This window comes from Pinus tabuliformis, chromosome 8, assembly GCF_031772625.1.
Source record: "Pinus tabuliformis cultivar Carrire ecotype Pingquan chromosome 8, CPIR1, whole genome shotgun sequence".
Classification (NCBI taxonomy): domain Eukaryota; kingdom Viridiplantae; phylum Streptophyta; class Pinopsida; order Pinales; family Pinaceae; genus Pinus; species Pinus tabuliformis.
The window spans coordinates 1,059,913,325-1,059,923,158 of NC_142294.1; the positions used below are offsets into that span (position 1 = coordinate 1,059,913,325).

The following is a 9,834-nucleotide window of genomic DNA, read 5'->3' on the forward strand; positions in this document are numbered from 1 at the left end:
GTTAGGTATTGAGCTATGTTAAAAAAAAAAGTTATCGAAGGGTGACATAAAGCTTAGAAATATTTCAAAATAATCATTTAATTTATATCTAATCTTTCTAGTATGTTTTGCAGCAAATCAGAGCCTATCAAATGATTACATCTAGCACTATGAAAATATTTCATAAAGTGCTACAAAATTTTGAAAATATGAGTTTCCAAACCTCTTTTCAAGTGACCAAACCATTTTTCAAGAAGATATGACATTTGGTAAAGTTTTCAAGCCTAAGAGAGGGATTTTAAATTAAACCCTAAAATGATAGTTTGCCCTAAAATGGCAGTTTCTAGCATTTTCTTTTGTTTTAGTCACTATGTTAAAACATAGATTTCAAATATGTGGTGATGAATTTCAAAAACCCAAAAGATATTTTTGTTGGGAACAAGATGATTTACAAAAACCTCTTTTCGGTTTTACAAAGCTAACACGTTTTGGGAGATAAAAATGCCGGCTTATTTTTTAGAAATTTACCAAATTTTTCGAAATTTTGTTTCCTATAAAAGTGTCAAGTCAATAGTTGAAGGTCACCTCATAAAATTCGACTTGGGGACCAGACTAAAGATGGGTGAAGAGGTTTTTTAGATAAATTTCATTTGGATCTTGATGGTTATTGTAATTAATACTTTTTCAAACATTGTGGATCTCATATTTATGTATTTTTCCTATATAATGAATGAAAAATAAGGAAGAGAGGCTGGAATTTGAAACAAATTATTATTTTGTTGTGTGTGTGATCAAATTATTCATGCTTTCAAGTGCCAAGAGGACTAGGATATTATGTTCATGATACAGAGATTCCTGTGACGGTATGCTTAGTCAATTTTCTTCAGTGATAGTTTTGTTCTAAGTGATATAATTTATGTGTTACCTTCTGATGTTTAAATGATATTATGTGACATAATTCATTAATTTAATGCTCTGGTTCATATGATTTAGACATTTTCACTCTTTCTCCTAAAGCTTGCAGGATTCATGTTTCATGCCCTGCTATAGTGGATTATTTTCTCCTTTTACTGTCATTCAGATGATGTTTGATATGTCTACAGTTTTCCATCTATCCTACCTATGTCCCTCTTGATTCAAATAGTCAAGATCTTGGTAGCTACATCTTAAACTCGATTTGTTGACCGCATTTCCCAATGGATTAATTTCTTCATTCCAACCACCACACTTAAAATCGAAAAATCCTATTGAAGATCTAGCCATTGTTTGAAGACACGACCAATTGCTAAGCTTAGTGATTAGGTTTTCAAACAAATCCCTCTCTGGGTTGAAGGGGTGTTACATGGAAAACTAGTGTCGATTTGAACTGCTAGTCCCACTAAGATGGGTAGCTATCTTAGAAACAAACAATGAAAGCTTTTCAAGAGTTCCTTTAAGTGTGATAGATGGAAGAGAAGAAAAGAGGACCAACCTGGATCTTCCGCTTTGATCCTAGCTTGATTTCTCCTTTCCTTGATAGAATTTGCCACTCCTCTCCTACTTGTCCCACTTCAAAGAGTACCTGTAGAGTCAAAGTAACAGCAAACTATCAAAGCATCTCTATCTAAAACATCATAAACAATGCAGAATCAGAAACACATTGACCATACAATTGCATTCATAAACAATAAGATTCACAAATACAAGATCATATGGAGGAAAACTCAAAGAACTTTATTAATAGTAATGTAAGAGAGGATTACAACCCAGCTGTCTGATCTAGCATCATCCTCCCAGTTGTAGAAGCCCTCTTCACCTCATGAACAAGCAAATCACCCAACAATGCAATGTCTCTTCTCGCCAAAAAACCAACATCACTTCCTTACAAAATACAAAATTCCAGCCTCTAGATCTCTCAGATGAGGGATCCATTTATAGATGTCTTGCAAGGGTGTGAGTCAGCTCTGGGTTTTTTATTAGTGTCATTCCACTGATATTTCTTGGTTCCACTTGGAGATTTCAATGATCTCTTACTCATCCCTGGGTGAATTCAGAGAGGCAAGTGTCACAGGAGAAGTTATGGAAGATTCCATGATCATCCACCTTGCAAACTGTCTCTGTCATTTGTCTATTCTTGCTCATCACACCCCACAGAAGGTCATTTCAGTATGCATCGCACCTGGCCAGTTAGGCAGTCAGTATGCATCGCACCTTTCCCATGGAGCAGTCTGTATGGTCCAATTTTGGCTAGGTCTGAGTAGTTTTTCAGGTGGAGCTTATGGGAAATGATGTAATCAGTTGACCATGATCCTTTAGGATATGAAGCAACACTTTTAGGGACTTAAGGAGTCCTTAGTTTATGGACATATGATTTGGGGTTGCCAAATATGTCTATAACAAGGGGATAACCTTCAATCTAGAAGCTTGGTTTGAAAAGGTTACCTTAGGGAGTTTTCTATTACAGCCAAGAAAACTTGCTAAGAGCTAACATCTTGGCGACCATTACGGGGATGTGAAATTACATATTCCCCAAAACTGTTTTTAATGATCATATCTACTTTCTTAGGGAAAGCAGGAATTTAGACACAATTGGTTGTTAATTTTCCCTAGTGACTCCATTTTCATGAATCCCGAGTTCGAAGTTTCCATGGAGAATCCATTGTAAAACGATCCTGAGCTTGAAACATGAATGGTTACTCCAATGTCCGATGAATCCAGAGCATAATTTCAGATCAAATGGCCTAATTATTCAATGTGACAAGGTATGATTTGGTGAACCATGAACATATGCTAGGTTTTACAAATTGCATTCTATGCATAGATAGGAAATCATATTTTCCAAAATTTAGAGATAAAAATCGGGATGATGTTTAACTTCATTTGATTAAATTTCGGATGCATGTACATAAGATTTGGGTTAAGTTTCATGAGGATTGTTTGATGAAGATGTTTATGGAAACCTTACAGGAAAATGCATGATCATGGTATGAAGGGTTACAACCTTCTAGTTTATATTCCTTAAAATATTTCCATACAATATTCCATGAAATTATAGAGGATGCTACCAATTATTGTCATTGTTTGGAAATTGTTGCAAATATTTTGAAAATTTTATCCAAAACATTGAAAATAAATTTGGAGATGAAGAGTTAATGGATGAAGAAATCAAAAAGAGTATTTATGAAAACCTTTTTCGACACCATGAACATAAATTGAAAGTTAGTTGTCATACACAAGATAGTTTGCAGCAAACAATAATTTGTCTTCTGGCTGAAAACAAAATTGATCAGCAACTTAAGGTAAAGACTCATGCTCTTTCTCCTGAAATGGGTGAAGATCTGTAGCTAGTTGGTCAATTTTCATATGATCAAAACATTACTAAGGATAACCAATCCAAGGGTTCTTCATATCAATCATTTTCCTAAATTTTATCTTATGAAAAAGTATATGAAAATTAGTTTATTGAAATTATGGAAACATTAAGCAGTGAAACCAGTCATGATGATAGTCACCTAGAACTACAGGGAGAAATTAAAGAAAGTTTGATATTTTAAACACCTTGAATGACACTAAAATTATATTTGATTTTACACCTTAGAAATTGACAAGCTCATAAATTTTTAAGGGCGAAGACAATGGCCTCATTGAATCATAAGAAAGGTTAAATTCAAATGTATTCAATGAACATGATGTGGCTATTGTAACACCCTCCTCCCACATCTAACCAAGTAACCGGCCAACCGGGATAAACATGTCACGAGAAGTTTCTATGATATTATTTGACCTCCTAAGTCACCTTATGGAAGTGGAACCAATGGAAACACACCATAAAGACCTTCCACATCAACAACAAGAATAGAAAGAACCATCCCAACCTCTCAAGTAACCAACCCATGAATCCCACTGAGTTTCTAAACCACTTAACCCGTGAACACTCCCATGATATTGGCACTCCTGCGTCTAGAAGGCTCTAGACGCTCCCACAACATGGTATGCCAACATCTAGGGACTATTCTGCTCAGTGTTGTGCCAACGTCCTCGGGATTTGAGCCACTTTTTTAGGCTCAGAGCCAAGGTCACTGCCCATATTTCAATGATACATTTAAAATAGAAAGATAAAAATGGAATGATGATATGAAATGATCATACATTAAATTGAAGTAGAATTTATTAATGCCATTAGTGAACTAAAAGTTAACTTAAGGTGCTTTAACCATGAGAACTGATTGAAAAGGATTGACTTTGCGATAGAATTGAAACATAAGAAGCATGTAAACAAAAGTAATAAGCAACAAAAACATAGTGATACCAGACAAAAATATTAATTACGGACTTCATCCCTGATGGACTACATCTCCAGGTTCGCTTTCAAGATGGGTGTCCGCTTTATTAGGATTGAATCCGAGGAGATAGAATACACAAAAAATTGACTAGACTAATTGTGCACATAGGAACTTTTGGTCATTGTCACAAGAAAGCTTTCTGAATTAGCTTTCCAATTCCTGTCACAGTTCCCAATTCCGAATCTCGATGCTCCTGTTACATTGAAAACAAAAACTACCTATAACCTCCAGAAAATGCATGCAAGAACTCAACAACCACTCTGATCCCTTCTTCATGAACCAAAGGGTGAATTTATAACTACTTAGGGTTCATTCGAACTCTCTCAGGCTACATTTAGGTATGAATCATCATATGGTCTCATTCTTACCACTAAATGACACCTTAGGCTAATGGTTCATGGTGGTTGAATTAAAAATAGTAAAAAAATCAACTAAAAAACCAAAATGGACTTTGGATTAGCGTGGACTGCTGGTGGTCAGGTAAACTATGCAGATATCAAGCAACGATCATGTGACTAGTAAGGGTCTAACATAAGCTGCCACCTTACAGGTTAGTTGTCAGTGGTTCCGGCTACCGGCGTGGTCTACCAGCTTGCATGTGACAACCTCCACCCGACTACCCTTGCTGTTCACATGTCACAACCTGACTATTATCACTCAAGAAAAAATATTTTAAATTCTGAACATCAATTTTTTAAAATTTGTTAAAGGGTTGGTGTCAGTTTTGGGTCTAGTCTTTTCACCTTGTTTTAGAGTCTTGTTAGTATGTCAATTGGGGTCGATTTTCTGTTTTAGTATATCATTGGTCTCATATCTCACATGAATATCATATGTCAAAGTGCATATGCGCTACGAAACTATCTAGGTGATTTCGTAGCGTAGAAACCCGGTCTCGGTGATTTCCTGCTGATCCATAGCAAATCTCACCCACCTGTCATATTTATTAGAATCCGCTATGTTTTAGGTCGTTTGGTGTCTTGGTACTGGCACATGTTTGCAGTTGTTGCTGAGAAGGAGACAAAGGGTTCTGTTTACAATCTGCGTGTATTTAATGGAAAGTTGCTTGCTGGCATCAATCAAAAGATTCAGTTATACAAATGGGAGCTCCGTAATGATGGTTCAAGAGAGTTGCAGTCTAAATGTGGCCATCATGGTCATATTCTTGCACTATATGTTCAATATTGTGGAGATTTTATTGTAGTAGGTGATGAAATCAATCTCTTTATTGATATATGGCACTGGAATGGATTTTTTTAGGGTACACTACAGTAGCAAAGGCCATAATATTATTAATGTTAACAATGCCTGGATTGGACCGCCTGGGAAAGGGCCTTAATGCGGTGGCCCGGAGCGCGTTGAAACCATTGTTCACTGTGGTGCCCTTCTGCCTATTTCTGTTGATGGATATCTACTGGAAATTCGAGGTGCGCCCTGTTTGTGATGGCCCCCCTTTGCAATTCCGCAGAACATCTTCGACACCAGAAATCAGTGATGAAAAATGAGAGGAATGCTCTGCTTATAGTCATGTCTCTGGTTCTCTATTGGCTTCTATACCATGTTACAATTTTGCGCCTTCAGCTTCAGTGAATGGACGAGCAACTCCAGAGGCTAAAAAATGAGGACTAAGGTGTTATAAGGGTTTAGGGTTTAAGAAATAACAGTGAAAATCCCTCATTAAATTCACTGTAACCATGTCTCCATGTTCATTGTGCACTGTTAAGGTGTGAGGGCCGGTATCGTGTGCTGAATTTCATGGCCACTGTTATACTCGTAATCAAACTACGAGTTCCTTTTGAAATATGTTACTTTTTCACCAATGCTATTGGTTTTCAAAGGCATATACAATTATCCACAATCAATTTTATACAAACATGAGGGGGGAGAAATTGAAGAGAGGGCTCGTGATTATAAGGCAAATTAAATGACAACAGTTGAAGTTCTGGATGATGATAGATTTTAAGTTGCGTGATTCTAAGGGTCACATTCATCGTTTCAACTGTGGATTTGAGAGCTCGACAGAGCTTGATTCTATTGTTGTTCAATGAATAGGAGATCATATTGATCAACTCCGGTCACCTCAGATTTTATATAATCTGTGTATATGTCTGCAAAGAAGATGCGTGAATTTCAACTCAGTTCAGTCATCGTCACAACTGGAAATAAGTCTTAAGGAATTCTAACCTCAAAGGATTTGCTCACACGGATTGTTGCACATTTAAAACCCTCAAACTGAGATATAAAGACTGCAGAGTACTGGGAAATGGGAGAACCGTTCTTTTGATGAAGCCTGGAAAACAGAATACAACATCTCAAGAAAATCAACTGTGCCACCTGGTTTATCTTATTGAGAATGCCATTATGAATTTGCCACCTGGCCACGGAAATGTTTTCCCTGCTCTTTTGAACAGTGAGAAGCTTGATGAACTACTCTCACAGGGTAAGGAGTATGTGTTTATAGCTAACTCAGACAACTTGGGAGCAATAGTTGATCTCAAAATTTTGAATCATCTGGTCAAAAATAAAAATGAATACTGCATGGAGGTCACTCCCAAAATGCTTGCAGATGTAAAAGGTGGTACGCTTATCTCTTATGAAGGCAGAGTTCAGCTTCTAGAGATTGCACAGGTTCCAGAGGAGCATGTTGGCGAGTTCAAGTCGATTGAAAAGTTCAAAATCTTCAATACCAATAATTTATGGGTGAACTTGAAGGCGATTAAGAGGCTTGTGGAGGCTGATGCTCTTAAAATGGAGATAATTCCAAATCCAAAGGAAGTAGATGGGGTAAAGGTGCTTCAGCTTGAAATGGTTGCAGGTGCTGCTATAAGTTTTTTGATCGTGCAATTGGTGTCAATGTTCCAAGATCACGCTTTCTCCCAATGAAGGCAACTTCAGATTTACTACTTTTGCAGTCGGATCTTTACACTGTGGAGGAAGGTTTTGTCATCCAAAATCCTGCTAGCGTCAACCCTGCAAATCCCTCCATTGAGTTGGATCCTGAATTCAAGAAGGTTGGCAACTTTCTAAAAGCGTTTCAAGTCCGTACCTAGCATCATTGATCTTGATAGTCTAAAGGAGCATTCCGCATGGAAATTTTGAAAGACATTGGGGCATATTTACAATTGATGGTCAGGTTAAATATGAGATTGACATAGGGCAAGATGCGGGTCTGGTGAATGCAGAAAATGTTCGATACCTCTCTTCAAGGTGGTGTGTTGCAAATGATAACCATGATCTTACAAATGTGTCAAGGCATGTGGAACAGGCCTGCTCAACTTCAGATTGTACAGCCCTCTTTTCCGGAGGTTCTTGTAATCATATTGGGTCACCAGGAAATATCTCATATGCTTTTAACAGCTACTATCAATTTCACAATCAATCAGTTGATAGCTGCAATTTTGATGGTCTTGGGATGATAACAATTGTAGACCCATCAATAGGAGATTGCGGGTTTTTGGTTGCAACTAGTGACTCATATGCTTCTAGCCTGTACAGCAGTGTAAAGAAGCATTGGATAGTCCAATGAACATTTCTATCATGTACTCTGACTTTTCTTGGCATTATGTTCTAGAATGTTGTACCTGATAGCCGTCTATCTATTATTTTGTCTCTAACTGCAGGGTTTCTGATATCTTGTTCTATTTATTCATGGCCAAAGGTAAAACAGTGCAGGTTGTGATTTGCACCTATTTTGTTGAACAACTACTCAATGGCCAAATGTATTTGACTGAACACTTTAAAATCCCTAGGGCATTACCCAGGGACCAACATCATGTGATGTTGCTTGTAGCGTTGTTGCATGGGTTCAAGAGATTTACAGATTGCAGAACATGACACTCAGGCCCTTCTTGGAGCAGATTCAAAATACAACACTCATTCCAATGCTGAAGTTATCTCGATTCTCACGTTCTTCAAAAATATTTCAGATAGATGAGCATGCCCCTAGTGGTACTTAGCCATCAAGTTCTTGATGCTGATTGCTTTCATTTCCAGATCATGCATATCTCTTATCAGATAAGAGAAGTAGATGAGGACCAGGGACCATTAAAGATACATTAGAATATATTAGACATATTACAAGACTGTGTTATGGACAGTGGTAATGTTTTGTTCGATGGTCTCTCAGTGCTCCTATGCACTTTCAAAATGTAACTTTGATTCAATTTTATACCTTGGAGCAGAGAAAAATTTCAACCTTTTTACAGTGAGGAAAAGTAGCGAGGCTGCAACTGATGCAGAGAGAGGAAAGTGGTGATCATTTAGCTATGAAAGGAAAACTGTGTTTTTGAAATTACACAGCAATTTCGTAGCGCGCTACGAAACTGTTGTAGCTGCATGTTACAATTCGGCTGATCAATTATGATTGACAAAGCAGCAAATCTTTTTGAAAGGTTTTGTCTTCACATAGGGGAAAGGTCGACAGCACATAAAGGACGTGGCACTCTAATACATTTTTGTATAATCAAAGAAGAAGGGCATGGTTAATTATTTCCGAATATCTTTGAGGAAACCAAAAGCATAAAAACAGGGGCAGTTTCCTATTTCTCAGCAGCAGTGAAGAGATAAGACAGTAAGGGCCAACAAAGAGCTTTAAACATCCATCAAGGCTAAAGCTGAAGGAAACCACTTGTCAGAGAATGAATCTTGATTGTAATAAATGCTATGTTCAGCATGATGTAGAATTAGAATCCTAATTGTTTTAGGTTTCTAGAGCTGTCAATTAGTAGTAAGTTGCTTTTAATAGTTAGTTTAATATGTCAATAGGTGTCATGATAAGGAGAATTCGAGTTCCCCTCATGCTTGAGGAGGAATCTCAGTTAGGTAGAAGAGCTCTATATATAGGAGAAGGAGCAATGTAATACGGGTTGGAAATTTATGGAAAAAAGCTCTGATATTTGGCTTATGTAAAGACTCTATTTTTTGGTAATACAGTACTAGCTTATGCTTCTCAAGAATCATAGAGAGTTCAATGTATAAGTTTCTTTTGTTGTCCTTTCATGTTATCTACAGTGTTATGAGTATTTGATTGTTTAGAAATCACTTACATTGCTCTAATTTCCTTCATATACTCGTAAACCGCCTTCTATTTGTTTGGTGTGCTCTACATATGTTGAAATCCGAATGCCTTGACTTTTATGCAAAGCCAACCCTACTGTTAATACTGAATCATATATGACTCTATAAGCCCAATGCATACTTGTTAGTTGTGTTTCCACCATTTTCATTTTTATTTGTTTCACAAGAGCTAGCCATCTGACCATAATCGAAAAACCTTTAATCCTTTGAGAGAGCTCTCTCAGGTTGGGGGGGCTAAGCCTCAGCCTAAAGTAGGTTTGAAACAGTTACTTGAAGTCTTCCTGGCCTGCAACCTTCCAGGGCCTGATTTTGAGATAACACCGACTACGGTCCAAACTGTGACTCAGCCCAGTTAACTGCAACTCTTACCTGTTCACATGTGCCTGTGCCCACTGCGGTCTTCTCCCAGCGTGGTTAGAGCCTTGTGGGTTCATTTATAATGTTTTTACATTGTTATGAA

At 37.3% G+C, this 9,834-nt stretch overlaps 2 pseudogenes; both read left to right on the top strand.

Annotated features, from left to right (window-relative positions):
- The first annotated feature begins 6,581 nt into the window (after positions 1-6,581).
- LOC149238993 (UTP--glucose-1-phosphate uridylyltransferase pseudogene) lies at positions 6,582-7,367 on the top strand (annotated as a pseudogene).
- Positions 7,368-7,377: 10 nt separating this feature from the next.
- On the top strand, positions 7,378-7,937 carry LOC149238994 (glucan endo-1,3-beta-glucosidase 9 pseudogene; annotated as a pseudogene).
- Positions 7,938-9,834: the final 1,897 nt, after the last annotated feature.